Source organism: Mustela putorius, unplaced genomic scaffold (assembly GCF_011764305.1).
Source record: "Mustela putorius furo isolate JIRA1106 unplaced genomic scaffold, ASM1176430v1.1 tig00003850_pilon_pilon_pilon, whole genome shotgun sequence".
NCBI lineage: Eukaryota > Metazoa > Chordata > Mammalia > Carnivora > Mustelidae > Mustela > Mustela putorius.
In genome coordinates this window covers 7,337,701-7,352,956 of record NW_025422002.1, presented here as the reverse complement: position 1 = coordinate 7,352,956, position 15,256 = coordinate 7,337,701, and the positions used below count along the sequence as shown (strand labels likewise).

At 37.9% G+C, this 15,256-nt stretch overlaps 1 pseudogene; it reads left to right on the top strand.

The window, feature by feature from the left end:
• Positions 1-14,864, top strand: part of LOC101681276 — a 78,312-nt pseudogene extending 63,448 nt beyond the window's left edge.
• The last annotated feature ends 392 nt before the right edge of the window (positions 14,865-15,256 follow it).

Below are 15,256 nucleotides of genomic sequence, written 5' to 3'. Positions count from 1 at the left end.
TCTCACTTGAGGGCAAACAGTATTAGCTATTAGTTTAGGAGCATGAGATCAGAGATTCAAAATGATCCAGTTTGGATCATGGTTCTTTGTAACTTGGGAATATGAGCTGTTATAAGGATCAAATGAGATAATGCATGGAAAGAAGCTAACACAGTGCCTGGCACAGTAACAGCTTAATATATCTTAACTGCTATTAATAAAATACTTGTGAGATTACATTTCACCCCAATGCTCTCAGGGAAATAATGGATTTTCCTATTACACATGAAACCAAAGCTCTGACAGAATAAGCAGCTAATCCTGGAGAACAAAACAGGGTTTTGTGGCTCTAGACCCTGAATCTCAGTAAGCTTGGAGCTTTCTGTTTCAGGTGGTCAGGCATAAACACATATTCAGCATAATTATTCAAACAAAGATTGGGATCCCAAGTAGCTTAAAATTATATCATTTACTTAAGAACACATATAGGGCAATCAAGCTAGGAAGTGCAAGTAGCTTTCTCTAAGGTAAAGACAATAAGACAGCAGGGAAAGGGAAGGCTTTACACTGGGGGATAATGTTTAGATAAAATGATTATATCAATACTACCTGAGTTTCACCTTGTATCTGGAACTATAGTGGTTACTGGGGCATGCTCAAAGAATTCAGAGTCTAGTTCAGTACAGATTTAGGCACAGGAAGCTGTGAGAACAGGGAAAGGTCATCTAACCTGCCTGAAAGTGTTGATCAGTCAGAAACCATGGTGTGTGGCTGCAGAGAGACTCTGTTCAGACCCACATCATCTTCAGTACTTTTCTGTACACTTCTCCAAGATGTGCAGAAGGAGAATATGGGTGTGGGCCCAAACTTTACAGTTTGGAAATGCCCCTTCAAGTCCACACTTGCTACAATATCCAGAACGTAAAGGGCAGAAAAGTCACATTTGTGACCTTTGAATTCTTATAAACATTATCTTATAGTATCTTATAAAGTATGAATTTTTACAAACATTAAAATAAGTGTCAGAGTGCACACAGCTTTTAATATATGTTCTGGATGATATTCATTTGTGCAAATGTTCATAAGTAAATGTTCATAAAGTAAATTTCTGTCTTAGTAGGTAAATACATAACTATTTGCTGTGGTCCCATATTTTTAGTACATAAAAATAGCAAAATGTCCACAGGGAAAGGATATGGGTGAACTGGATTCCAGTCTAAAGCCTATAAAGAACTGTGTGGCCTTAGGCAAGTCCTGCTCTGGGTCTCAGTGTCCTGTTCCATTAAAAGAGGAACCTGTGACTTCATATTCTTTCAGCAATATGTAATTATGCATGAAGTTAGTTGTAATATTTTATGATCCTAGAAACAAAGTTAATTCCTCTTCTTCCCTCTTGCTCCATTTCCATTCTCCTCTTCCTAAAAAGCATTTTCATCCAAGCATATGAATTTTTCGATAATGTTTTACGAAAAATATTGGGTGTCTGAAAATTATGCCCACTTAGAACTTCTCCACATTAATTTATAAAATACTTTGATTGTATATATATTTTTTCATTCATTCATACAGCTGTAAGTCCCTGCAGCTATGCTATTGACAGAGTTCTGGGTCTTTCGATTACGTTTTTATCTATGCATGTGCTGGCTGTGTTAGCATATGAAGGGGCTGCTGCATAAGGAGAAGAGGTCTTCTTCCCAGCAATCCTGGTCTCCTTCACCCGTGGTTATCCTTGTCCCCAAATGACAGTCTTGCACCCATAGTCCTGGGCATGCCTCCTATCACCTGTCAACCTCCTTTTCCTACAGGCACAGATATTTCTCTCACTGAGTCTGGCATCTTATTTTGCTGGTAAATAAATGCAATGGAAGGATTTACCACAGCACAGGTCTTTCTAGAGACTCCCCCATAGGTTCTCCAGTCCAGAGAGCTACCTCCAACAAGATATTTATTTTGAAGTAGAAATTGTTCTGTTTAAAGACAGATGATCATAAAAGGTGGTATAATGGAAAAGTACATGGTTGCTATAATGCTGTACTATACACACGCAGGCATATATACACACACATTCACATTCATACACACAGCAGCTGTCTGCTACATGAGAACAAAGGCAACACGGACATTTTCTAAATATGTAATTGTCACTATAATAGTATTTGTATTTGAAAGACAATGTAAAATGTCTTATGCCTGAGTGGTGACTGAACTTCAATCTACCTAGGTTTATTTTTACATAAAGAGCAAATGGAAATCAAGATGAAATATTTGAGCAAACCTTACTGCTTTCAAAAAATCATTCAAATAATGGTTTAATCTTATCCTCTATTTCAAATCTTCTAAAATATTTTGTCTCCATCCTGGGCTTGTCTGAGTCTGAACACTGAAGGAAAAACTTCCTCAGCAAGGAGAAAAAAATAACTAATTCATTACTTCCAAATATTGAACATTGACAAATTTTAAAACTATTTTCCACTTCTTGTTACATTTTCACCTTTATATCATTCCAGAAATACTGTCTTTGAAGAGAATGACAGTCAGAAAAGGAATTAAAGAGCACATTTCTTTCTGACTACTGATGTCAGCAAGAGACTATATAGTGCTATATAAATCAACTCTTGGTTTCAGTTGTGGGAAGGGTTGGTCTTGTTTATGTATCTTAGATATCAATAAAATGGTCAAAAGGAGGAAATCAAATTCAACATTACAGTGATAATATACTTGCCACGGTCTCTTCCAGCCCCCATGCTATTTGTTCCCCTTTCCTCTTAAACACATAAGAAAACAAACCACAAATAAAGCCTCTGAAGCCACAAAGTTTTCTACTTGTCTCCCCCTCTAAACCATCAATTCTTTCCCCAATAATCACAACATAAGCCCTGGGAAGACATCCAAGACCTAACAAAAGAACCAGGAGGAAAGACTTTTACATTTAAAATAGAAAACTACAGAATCACTGAAAACATTAGAACAGGACAATTCAAGAGAGTGCCAGGCTCAGCAAAGGAGAAATCCTCATTTTAGCTTTTATCTTTCATAGAAAGCATTCGGGGAAGACAAAGACAAAATTAAAGATAAAAATAGAGAGAAAGCAAGTATACTTCTTTGATACCCTGGCCCTACTCATCCAGGCTAGTTTATCAGGCTAGAAATTGTGATTGGAAACTAAGACCCATTGGCTATATAGTAATAAATAATGGAAAACTGTCCGAAGCAGTGTGCCTCCAAAAATAGATTTACCAGTACCACTTTCTTCATTTGGTTTTCTTTACATACCATCCATATTACCATTTTTTAAAAACTGAGCCATTCTTCTTATTGGACTGATTTAAATAAATATATCTAAAGAAGGACACTTTGAATCTTCATAAACCTCTTTACTTTAAAGGCAAAAGCAGCATCATTCTGGTATAAAGATAACTCCAAAACTGAAGGCAATGAAAGGAAAATGGTGTTCAGAGAGTCTGTGTGGACACAGAGAGCTCTGAGTCTCAAGTCTTTTTAAAGGTCAGTCATCCCTTGTCATGAGAGATGTCAATCCTTAACAACCACTGGAGGGACGATGACCAGTAGTGCTTCATGATTTCTGTGGTGGTAAACACTGCTACCACGGACAATTCTAAGGTCACAAAGTGATGTTACTGAACATGGATAAGAAAAGAGGCAAAGCATCAGCTCTCATGACATCTATAGGGCAGCTTCAACATAATACTGCCCTGAAGTAATCGGAAGTGCTATAAGAGTAACATTTTCATTATTATTGGTTTCCATGTAATTCCATCATAGTTCTTGTTGTTGTTGTTATTATTATTATTATTTTAACAAATAATGTATTATTAAACCCAGGGGTATTATTATTATTATTATTTTAACAAATAAAGTATTATTAAGCCAAGGGGTACAGGTCTGTGAATACCCAGGTTTACACACTTACAGCACTTACCATAGCACATATCTTCCCCAATGTCCATAACCCCACTACACTATCCCTTCCTCTCTCCCCCCTGCAACCCTCAGTTTGTTTTGTGAAATTAAGAGTCTCTTATGGTTTGTCTCCCTCCCAATTCCATCTTGTTTCATTTTTTCCTTTCCTATGCCCCAAAACCCCCACGTTGCATCTCCACTTCCTCGTATCAGGGAGATCATATGATAGTTGTTTTTCTCTGATTGAATTATTTCACTAAGCATAATACTCTCCAGTTCCATCCATGTTGTCACAAATAGGCAATATTTCATTTCTTTTGATGGCTATAGAGTATTCAATTGTGTGTGTGTGTGTGTGTGTGTGTGTGTGTATATACAGACCACATCTTCTTTATCCATTCATCAGTTGATGGACATCTAGGTTCTTTCCATAATTTGGCTACTGTGGACATTGCTGCTATAAACATTCGGGTGCACGTGCCCCTTCAGATCACTACGTTTGTATCTTTAGGGTAAGTACCCAGTAGTGCCATTGCTGGGTCATAGGGTAGTTCTATTTTCAACTTTCTGAGGAACCTCCATGCTGTTTTCCAGAGTGGTTGCAGCAGCTTGCATTCCCACCAATTAAATGCCTTTAATTTCTTTTTGTTGTCTGATTGCTGAGGCTAGGACTTCTAGTACCATGATGAATAGCAGTAGTGATGATAGTGGACATCTATGCCGTGTTCCTGACATTAGTAGAAAAGCTCTCAGTTTTTTCCCATTGAGAATGATATTTGCTGTGGATTTTTCACAGATGGCTTTGATGATATTAAGGTATGTACCCTCCATCCCTACACTTTGAAGAGTTTTGATCAGGAAAGGATGCTGTACTTTGTCAAATGCCTTTTCAGCATCTATTGAGAGTATCATATGGTTCTTGTTCTTTCTTTTATTAATGTATTGTATCACATTGATTGATTTGCAGATGTTGAACCAACCTTGCAGCCCTGGAATAAATCCCACTTGGTCGTGGTGAATAATCCTTTTAATGTACTGTTGGATCCTACTGGCTAGTATTTTGGCGAGAATTTCTGCATCTGTGTTCATCAAGGATATTGGTCTGTAATTCTCGTTTTTGATGCGATCCTTGTCTGGTTTTGGGATCAAGGTAATGCTGGCCTCATAAAATGAGTTTGGAAGTTTTCCTTCCGTTTCTATTTTTGGAACAGTTTCAGGAGAATAGGAATTAATTCTTCTTTAAATGTTTGGTAGAGGGGCACCTGGGTGGCTCAGTGGGTTAAAGCCTCTGCATTCGGCTCAGGTCATGATCCGGGAGTCCTGGGATTGAGCCCTGCATCGGGCTCCGTGCTCAGCGGGGACTCTGCCTCTCCCTCTCTCTCTGCCTGCCTCTCTGCCTGCTTGTGATTTCTCTCTGTGGCAAATAAGCACATAAAATCTTAAAAAAAAAAAAAGATTTTTATAAATGTTTCGTAGAATTCCCCTGGGAATCCATCTGACCCTGGGCTCTTGTTTGTTGGGAGATTCTTGATGAATGACTGTTTCAATCTCCTTATCGGTTATGTGTCTGTTAAGGTTTTCTATTTCTTCCTGGTTCAGTTGTGGTAGTTTCTATGTCTCTAGGAATACATCCGTTTCTTCAAGATTGTCAAATTTGTTGGCGTAGAGTTGCTCATAGTATGTTCTTATAATTATTTGTATTTCTTTGGTGTTGGTTGTGAACTCTCCTCTTTCACTCATGATTGTATTTATTTGGGTTTTTTCTCTTTTCTTTTTGATAAGTCTGGCCAGGGGTTTATCAATCTTATCAATTCTTTCAAAGAACCAGCTCCTAGTTTCGTTGATTTGTTCTATTGTTTTTTTGGTTTCTATTTCATTGATTTCTGCTCTGATCTTTATGATTTCTCTTCTCCTGCTGGGTTTAGGCTTTCTTTGTTGTTCTTTCTCCAGCTCCTTTAGGTGTGGGGTTAGGTTGTGTACTGGAGATCTTTCTTGTGTCTTGAGAAAGGCCTGTGTCGCTATATATTTTCCTCTCAGGACTGCCTGTGCTGTGTCCCACAGATTTTGAACAGTTGTGTTTTCATTATCATTTGTTTCCATGAATTTTCTTTAATTCTTCTTTAATTTCCTGGTTGACCCGTTCATTCTTTAGAAGGATGCTGTTTAGTCTCCATGTATTTGCGTTCTTAGCAAATTTCCTCTTATGACTGAGTTCTAGCTTCAGAGCATTGTGGTCTGAATATATGCAGGGAATTATCCCCATCTTTTGATACTGGTTGAAACCTGATTTATGACTCAGGATGTGGTCTATTCTGGAGAATGTTCCATGTGCTTTGGGATGGAATGTTCTGAATAGGTCTGTGATGCCCATCTGGTCCAGTGTGTCATTTAAGGCCTTTATTTCCTTGTTGATCTTTAGTTTGGATGTTCTGTCCATTTCAGTGAGGGGAGTGTTAAAGTCCCCTAGTATTATTGTATTATTATCAATGTGTTTCATTGATTTTGTTATTAATTGGTTTATATAGTTGGCTGCTCCCATGTTAGAGGCATAGATATTTAAAATTGTTAGAGCTTCTTGTTGGACAGACCCTTTGAGTATGATATAGTGTCCTTCCTCACCTCTTATTATAGTCTTCAGCTTAAAATCTAAGTGATCTGATATAAGGATTGCCACCTCAGCTTTCTTTTGATGTCCGTTAGCATGGTGCATTGTTTTCCACCCCCTCACTTTAAATCTGGAGGTTTCTTTGGTTCTAAAATGAGTTTCTTGTAGGCAGTATATTGATGGGTTTTGTTTTTTTATCCATTCTGATACCCTGTGTCTTTTGATTGGGGCATTTAGCCCATTTACATTCAGGGTAACTATTGAGAGATGTGAATTTAATGCCACTGTATTGCCTGTAAGGTGACTATTACTGTATATTGTCGCTGTTCCTTTCTGATCTACTACTTTTAGGGTCTCTCTTTGCTTAGAGGACCCCTTTCAATATTTCCTCTATAGCTGGTTTGGTGTTTACAAATTCTTTTAGTTTTTCTTTGTCCTGGAAGCTTTTTATCTCTTTCTATTTTCAATGATAGCCTACCTGAATATAGTATTCCTGGCTGCATGTTTTTCTTGTTTAGCACTCTGTATATATCGTGCCAGTTCTTTCTGGCCTGAGGGGTCTCTGTGGATAAATCTGCTGCCAATCTAGTATTTTTACCATTTTATGTTACAAACTTCTTGTCCTGGGCTTCTTGTCCTGCTTTCAGGATTTTCTCTTTGTCGCTAAGACTTGTAAATTTTACTATTAGATGATGGGGTGTTGACCTATTCTTGTTGTTTTTGAGGGGGGTTCTCTTCACCTCCTGGATTTTGATGCTTGTTCCCTTTGCCATATTAGGGTAATTTTCTACAATAATTCTCTCCAATATACCTTCTGCTCCCCCTCTCTCTTTCTTCTTCTTCTGGAATCCCAATTATTCTAATGTTGTTTTGTCTTATGGTGTCACTTATCTCTCGAATTCTCCCTTCATGTTCCAGTAGTTGTTTGTCTCTCTTTTGCTCAGCTTCTTTATTCTCTGTCATTTGGTCTTCTATATTACTAATTATCTCTTCTTCCTCACTTATCCTAGCAGTAAGAGCCTCCATTTTTTTTTTTTTTTTATTGCACCTCATCAATAGCCTTTTTGATTTCAACTTGGTTAGATTTTACTTCTTTTATTTTTTTCAAAAAGGGCTTTTATTCCTCCAGACAGGGTTTCTCTAATATCTTCCATGCCTTTTTTGAGCCCGGCTAGCACCTTCAGAATTGTCATTCTGAACTCTAGATCTGTCATATTACCAATGTCCATATTGATTAGGTCCCTAGCCTTTGGTACTGCCTCTTATTTTTGGGGTGTTTTTTTGTTTGTTTGTGGTGAGTTTTTCTGCCTTGCCATTTTATCCAGATTAGAATATATGAAGGAGTGAATAAAATACTAAAAGGGTGGCGAAGACCCCCAGGAAAATGTGCTTTAACCAAATTGGAAGAGACCCCAAATTGTAGGGGAAAGAGAGGGAGCAAAAAGAAGTTCAGGAAAGAAATAAACTAAATAAAATTAAAAAAATATATAAAAAATAATATGTATATATATATATATATACATGCATATATATATGTATGTATATATATGTAACTGGTGACTAGAAAATGGTCACCCACTTAATTTTGTGAGTATTTTGGTCTCTTAGAAGAAACTACCTCCAAAATTTTAAAGAATGAAAAACATATATAAGGGTAAACATGATGAAGGGATGGAATATGAGTATAAAGATGGAATTTTTTTTTTTTTAATTTCTAAGAAAGGAATTGGTAAGATAAGTTGGTTGGGAGAATAAAGAAAAAGGAATTGGAGAGAATTTGCTCAGGCTGGTGACTAGAACAAAGCCCTGTGTTAGATTTAGGGTATATTTGATCTATTAAAAGAAGTTGTATGCCAAATTTTTTTTAGAGGAAACAACCCTATGTGTATACAAAAAATAAAGTTAAATACAATGCAGGATAAAACATGACTATAATAATGAAGGTTCAAAGAAAATTTTTTTAAATGAAAGGTATTGTTAAGATAAACTAGTTAGAAAACGTTAAAAGTGGAAATGTAAAAGTTAAAAAAAATTAGCAGAAGAAAAAAAATAAAAAAAAATTAATTAACTGCAAGACTAAGGAATCATTCCATGCTTTGCTTTCTCCTCCTCTGGAATTCTGCTGTTCTCCTTGGTAAGTGAACTTGATCTTGACTGAATTTCTTGCTGATCTTCTGGGGAAGGGGCCTGTTGTAGTTATTCTCAGATATCTTTGCCTGAGGCAGAATTGCACTGCCCTTAGCAAGGTCCAGGCTAAGTAATATGCTCGAGTTCAATTTTGGGAGCTTTTGTTCCCTGAACGCTTTCTGTAGAATTCTGGAGGACAGGAATTAAAATGGTGGCCTCCCAATCTCTGGACCAGAGGAGCTGAGAGCTCCAGGGCCCCACTCCTCAGTGTGCCCTCAGAAAAAAGTGCTCAATCACTATCATCTCCCTGGCCTCTGTCCGTGCTCCAAGCTCACCCAGCCTGTGACTGGTTCAAGGTAACTGTGAGTTGAGAGCTCACTCCTTGGCTCTGTCTCTGTAGCCGGCTTCCCCATTCTAATACCTGCAAGCTCTGCGACACTCAGACACCCCCAATCCTTCTGTGACCTTGCATATATAAGGGTAAACGTGATGAAGGGATGGAATATGAGTATAAAGATGGAAAATTTTTTTTTTTTAATTTCTAAAAAAGGAATTGGTAAGATAAGTTGGTTGGGAGAATAAAGAAAAATGAATTGGAGAGAATTGAGCCCCGCATGGGCTCATCCTGGTTTAGCCTCTGGAGCGATGTCCCTCAGCAGAACAGACTTTTAAATGTCCTGATTTTGTGCTCTATTGCTCCACTGTTTGCAGGGAGCCGGCCCTTCCCCCTGCAGTCTATCTTCTCGTCGCTTTGGATTCACTTCTCTGCCAGTCCTGCCTTTCAGAAAGTAGTCGATTTTTTGTTTCTAGAATTGTTGCTCTTCTGCTCTTCTATCTCCTGTTGAATTTGTAGGTGTTTTCAATGATCTGATAAGCTATCTAGCTATCTCCTGCTACCTGATGTCATCTCAGCCTGCTACTTCTCCGCCATCTTGACTTTTCCCCTGGGAATATTTTTTGAAATTTTTTGTTTTCTGTCTTCTCATATTTTGACGACTATTTTAAATTTAGTTGAAAAATGAAATCATTAGTAGAAACTATATGAAACTTTTTAAATTATAGTGTTTCTTTTAGTAAAGATATTTCCTAAAGTAATGATTCAGAAGAGAATTACCTGGTGGTCACATATCTCTCTGCTCCATCCCCAGCCTACCCTGTCAGAAACCCTGGAAATGGGTCCAGGGATTCACATTTCTTCCTAGTTTCCAGAATGAGACTGTCTGGAACTAGAATAGAGGTGATATAAGATGAAGGCTGGAGTTATTAGGTTGGGCATTTGACAGACACAGATTTGAACTTTGGTTCTGCCATTAGTTACTATAACTATATTACAAGGAGGAAGTTATTTGTTCCCTCTAAGCCTTGACATTTTTATCTCTAAAATGAGGCTAATTATTTTGATTATGAGGATGAATGAGTCAGTATTTATATGGCATGTAACACAATAATTAAACACATTGTAAGCACTCAAAATAATAAAGTTATTATTTAAAAACAAAATAAAATATATAAATAAAAATTTTAAAATGATGTAAAAATTAATAAACCCCATTAACATTATTATTAGCCTCTTAATAGCCTAGCATAATGCAAGGCTATTGCATGATAATGCAAGTTAATAGAAAAAAAAATGCCTGAAGTCAATTTATATAAAAATTTCAGATTCATTCTAGGGGAAATTTTTCTGTCATCTACTCTCAAGGGCAGACTTCCAAATGGCTTCATTTTCTGTCAAAAATCACTTCTACCTTTTTTTAAAATTTTAGTAGAAAGGGAATTGAATTTTAAGATCACTACTGATGTAATAGTTTCAGAAACAAAAGCAAACAAACAAATCACCTCCAGTGTTCTCTGAAAGGGAAAAAAAAAAAAGACAGGGGAAAATCACTAATGTTGAATTACTAAGGACATTTACTTGCATCCCATATGCTTGGGTTAGGCTTGACCCCATGAGAAGCAATAGCAAAACCGAGTTTAGAGAACTACAAGGGAATTTCTAGATGAAGCCAGGTAGTTCAACACAGTCTGAGTTCTAGCCAGCCCTTGAATTGGCAGGAAAATTAAAATAACAGGCAAATAAACCTTTGTAAAGTCATCATAAGGAAATCTGAACTAGGTTTTGTATCCTGGAACTTTTACAGGTGACAAATCAGAGTGCATGAATATCTGGTATGAAAAAAATTAGAAGATTCATATTATAACTATTTAAATACAGGATGCTTGAATATATGTCTTCTTCTTTTTAAAGATTTTATTTTTTTGAGACAGAAAGAGCATGAACAGGGGAGGGACAGAGGAAGACGGAGAAGGAGACTCACTAAGCAGAAGCCTGGCACAAGACTCAGTCCCAAAACCCTGAGATCATGACCTGAGCTGAAGGCAGACATGTAACTGACTGAGCCACCCAGATGCCTCTATATTTCTTCTTCTTCTTTTTTAAAAGTTATTTATTTGCTATTTATCTCCTATTTTATGATTCTCCCCTCAAGAAGAAATAACACAATTTTCAAAATTACTTAAATGTATTTTTAAACAGAGAAATGAGTTGTTTGATAATGTATTTCTGGCTATTATTTCAAAGTTGGAGTTTGGGGGGATGAAATTGGATCACAGTATATTAATTTGGAGGCTATTACAGTATTTTTGATAGACTAGTCTTTGTATGAGTGTGTTAGTAAATTTTTGTTTACTGAAATTATATTTTATGCAAGCCAAGTAAAATACGTGGCGAGCAGAAGACAGCATATAATTAAATGATATCTGTATTTATGTTAATTAGCCATTCTTAGTTCATAGGGGCAGGGATAAGGGATATGTGTCAGTTTTTTTTGGTTTGTTGGTTTGTTTTTCCTACTGCTCTGCTACCAGTAGCTAAAGCAGTACCTAGCTTAGAGTTAGCACTGTTAGGTATATTGGGCATTTGACATAGGACATCAAATAAGATAATTTATACAGTGACAGAGTGAGGATATCTCTGTTCTTTTTATCTGAAACAACTCCAAAAACAAAAGAGACAAACAAAAAATAGACTAACAGATGCCTAAACACTTTAAATCACAAAAGGAGGAGTGTCATGGGAAGAAAGGATCTGATGGGATGCTAGAAGATACTGAAGAAAATCATTCTTCTCTAAAAAAAAAAAAATATTTTATTTATTTATTTGAGAGAAAGAGAGCATGATTGAGGGGGAGGGACAGAAAAAAAGGGAGAAGCAGACTCCCCGCTGTGGATGGAGCTGAACCATGGGGCTCCATCCCAGGACCCTGGGATCATGAACTGAGCAAAAGGCAGAAGCTTAACCAACTAAGCTGCCCCAGTGCCTCATGAAGAAAATCACTCTTGTAGCAGAATGTAGCAAAAGTTAGGAAGATATCGGTTCTCAAATCTTGTGCAGACCAAGGGGCCAGAACAGCAGTACTTTTAATAAAGGATCAAAATGCACAGCTTGCTACAGAGACTCATCTACTTAAAAGTAAACAATATTGCAAAAGGAACCAGCATATTTATGTAAAGATTAGGGACAGGGATGGAATGGAGGGGTTGGGGAAGGGGATGGAGAAAAGGAAGAATGGATCCAGAAAAGCAGGTGGCAGAGAACATACTTCAGAAAAATGTTGCTCTGGGGTGGATGAATATTACAAGCAAACTTATTGTCATGGACTCAAATAATTGAAATAAACAATCCTAAATTTAAAAAAAAATTGAGGCAGAGATATGATTTTTAGTAAGAAATTATAATTATGTTCAACAGAAACAGGTGAAACTAAGTTGGCAGAGCTTAGGAAATAAGTGGAGAATAAAATTATCACATAAATGAAGACACTATCTGAAAGCAAAACAAATTCAAGCAAACAAAACCTCAGGGATTGTTTAAAACACAATGAAAATACAGAAGAGAAGACAGATTGGAGAAAGTAAACACACAGACCAGAAACTGATAGTAGATTTAATAGAGTTACTGAAAACAAAGGAGTATCAATGTATGTTTATCATCCTTGAATAAAATAACCTCTCACCAAGGTGGAAAGTGAAAACATACTCTAAACACTATTTAAGGATACATTCAAAGCACATCACAACTAAAGAAAAATCAGTAAGATATGTGTAAAACTGAAACATGACTTTGTCAAATTATGGGTCTTAAAGATAAGTATATAATTCGTTGAGTATTCCAGCCAAAGATCAGATAACTTACAAGGGGAAGTATCAGGCTTTCCTTAAAGTTCCCGACAATATATATCATTAGAAAACAATGGTGCCAGGAAAATGTTATATCTAGACAGCTTGTTGAAGTAAAAAGGCAAGAGCAAGGGGCACCTGGGTGGTTCAGTCAGTTAAGTGTCTGATTCTTGATCTCAGCTCAGGTCTTGATCTCAGGGTCCTGAGTTCAAGCATTATGTTGGGCACCGTGCTGGGTGTGGAGGCTACTTTATAAACAACAACAACAATAACAACAACAAAAATAAGAGTATGTACTTTTGGTTGTGCAAGTACTATGAGAATTTATTCTTACATATCCACCATGACAAAAACAACAACAATGAACTAAATAAAAGAAAACAGCAACAACAACAAAAACAGAGGTGAGCATAAAATGAATTAACTTTTTTTTAAATGCAATTAACTTTAAAACTAAGGAAGGAACAACTCTTGGAATCATAGTTTCAATACATAATGTGAATAGAATGACAATAAATAAACAATGTAACATAGAAGTTGGAGGGGAACTAGTTGTATAAGAATATCAATTATTTCATCTTTTATAATCACAGTCATTTGCTAGGTTCTCTTACATCAACCACCCAAGAGTCTAGCTGTAAGAAGTAACAACCTCTTCCCTCCTCTCCACCATCTTCTTGGCAGCCACAAATCAGTAACCCCGAGTGAATGCATCTCCATACATGTTAGCCAGGCTGGTGTTCAGATTGGTGATGTCTTTTGGGAGCCCTGTTGCTGGAACACATCATCCCAGCCGGCTGATCAGATGCCAAATGACAGGATTATTGATGAAGAAGGCTCTTTTGACAACTTCTTTGATGAAATCAGTGCTGGCAAGCATGTGCCCAGGGCAATATTTGTAGACCTGGAACCCACAGTCATTGATGAAGTTCATACTGGCACCTACTGCCAGTTCTTCCATGGTGAGCAGCTCATCATAGTCAAGAAAGATGCTGCCAAGAACTATGCCCAGGGTTACTACACCACTGGCAAGATAATTTGCCTTGTTTTGGACAGGATTCAGGAATCAGCTGACAAGTGCATAGTGCCTCAGCATTTCTTTGCTTTCCACAGCTTTGAAGGGGCAGCTGGTTTCAGTTTCACCTCCCTGCCAATAGAACATCTCTGCCGATTATGGCAAAAAGTCCAAGCTGGAGTTCTCCATTTACGCAGCCACCCAGGTATCCACAGTTATAGTTGAGTCCTACAACCCCACCCTCACTACCCATACCACCTTGGAGCACTCTGATTGTGCCTCCACAGTAAACATTCAGGCCATCTTTTATGACATCTTTGATAGAACCTTGATAATGAACACACAGCCTACACTAACCTAAATAGTGTTGATAGTCAATTTGTGTCCTCCATCACTGCTTCCCTCAGATTTGATGGAGTTCTGAATGTTGATCTGACAATTCCAGATCAACCTAGTCCCATCCCCTGTTACTGCATCCACTTCTTCTGGCCACATATGCTTCTGTCATCTCTGCTGAGAAAGCCTACCATGAACAGCTTTCTATAGCAGAGATCACCAGTGTATACTTTGAACCAGCCAAACCAGATGAGGAAATGTAACATTGTGACCCTTGCTATCATAAAACATGGCTTGCTGCCTGTTTTACTATGGCAACATGGTTCCCAAAGATGTCAATGCTGCCATTGCCACCATCAAGACAATGTGTACCATCCAGTTTATGGACTTGTGCCCCACTGGCCTCAGATTGTCATTAATTACCAGCCTCCCACCATGGTGCCTGGCAGAGAACTTGCCACAGTACAGGGAGTGGTGTGCATGGTGACCAATGCACCACAGGTATTGCTGAGGCCTGGGCTCACCTGGACTCCAAGTTTGATCTGATGTATGCTAAGTGTGCCTTTGTTCACTGGTATGTGGGTGAAAGTATGGAGGAAGGAGAGTTTTCTGTGGTCTGAGAGGCTGCCCTTGAGAAGGATTATGAGGAGGTTTGGTATAGATTCTGTCAAAAGAGTGTATGAAGAAGGAGAGGAATATTAAAGTTAAAAATGTCATAACAGAGGTGCCTGGGTGGCTCGGTCATTAAGTGTCTGCCTTTGGCTCAGGTCATGATCCCAGGGCCCTGGGATTGAGCCCCACATTGGGTTCTCTGCTCAGCAGAAAGCCTCCTTCTCTCTTTCCCACTGCCCCTGCTTGTCTTCCCTCTCTCACTGTGTCTCTCTCTGTCAAATGAATAAATAAAGTCTTCTTAAAAATGTCATAATATGGGATACCTGTGTGGCGCAGTTGGTTGAGTGTCTGTGTTCAGCTCAGGTCATGATCCCAGGGTCCAGGGATGAAGTCCCGCATGGATCTCCCTGCTCCTCAGGGATCCTGCTTCTCCCTCTGCCTGTCTGTCTCCCTGTCATGAGTAAATAAATAAAATCTTTTTT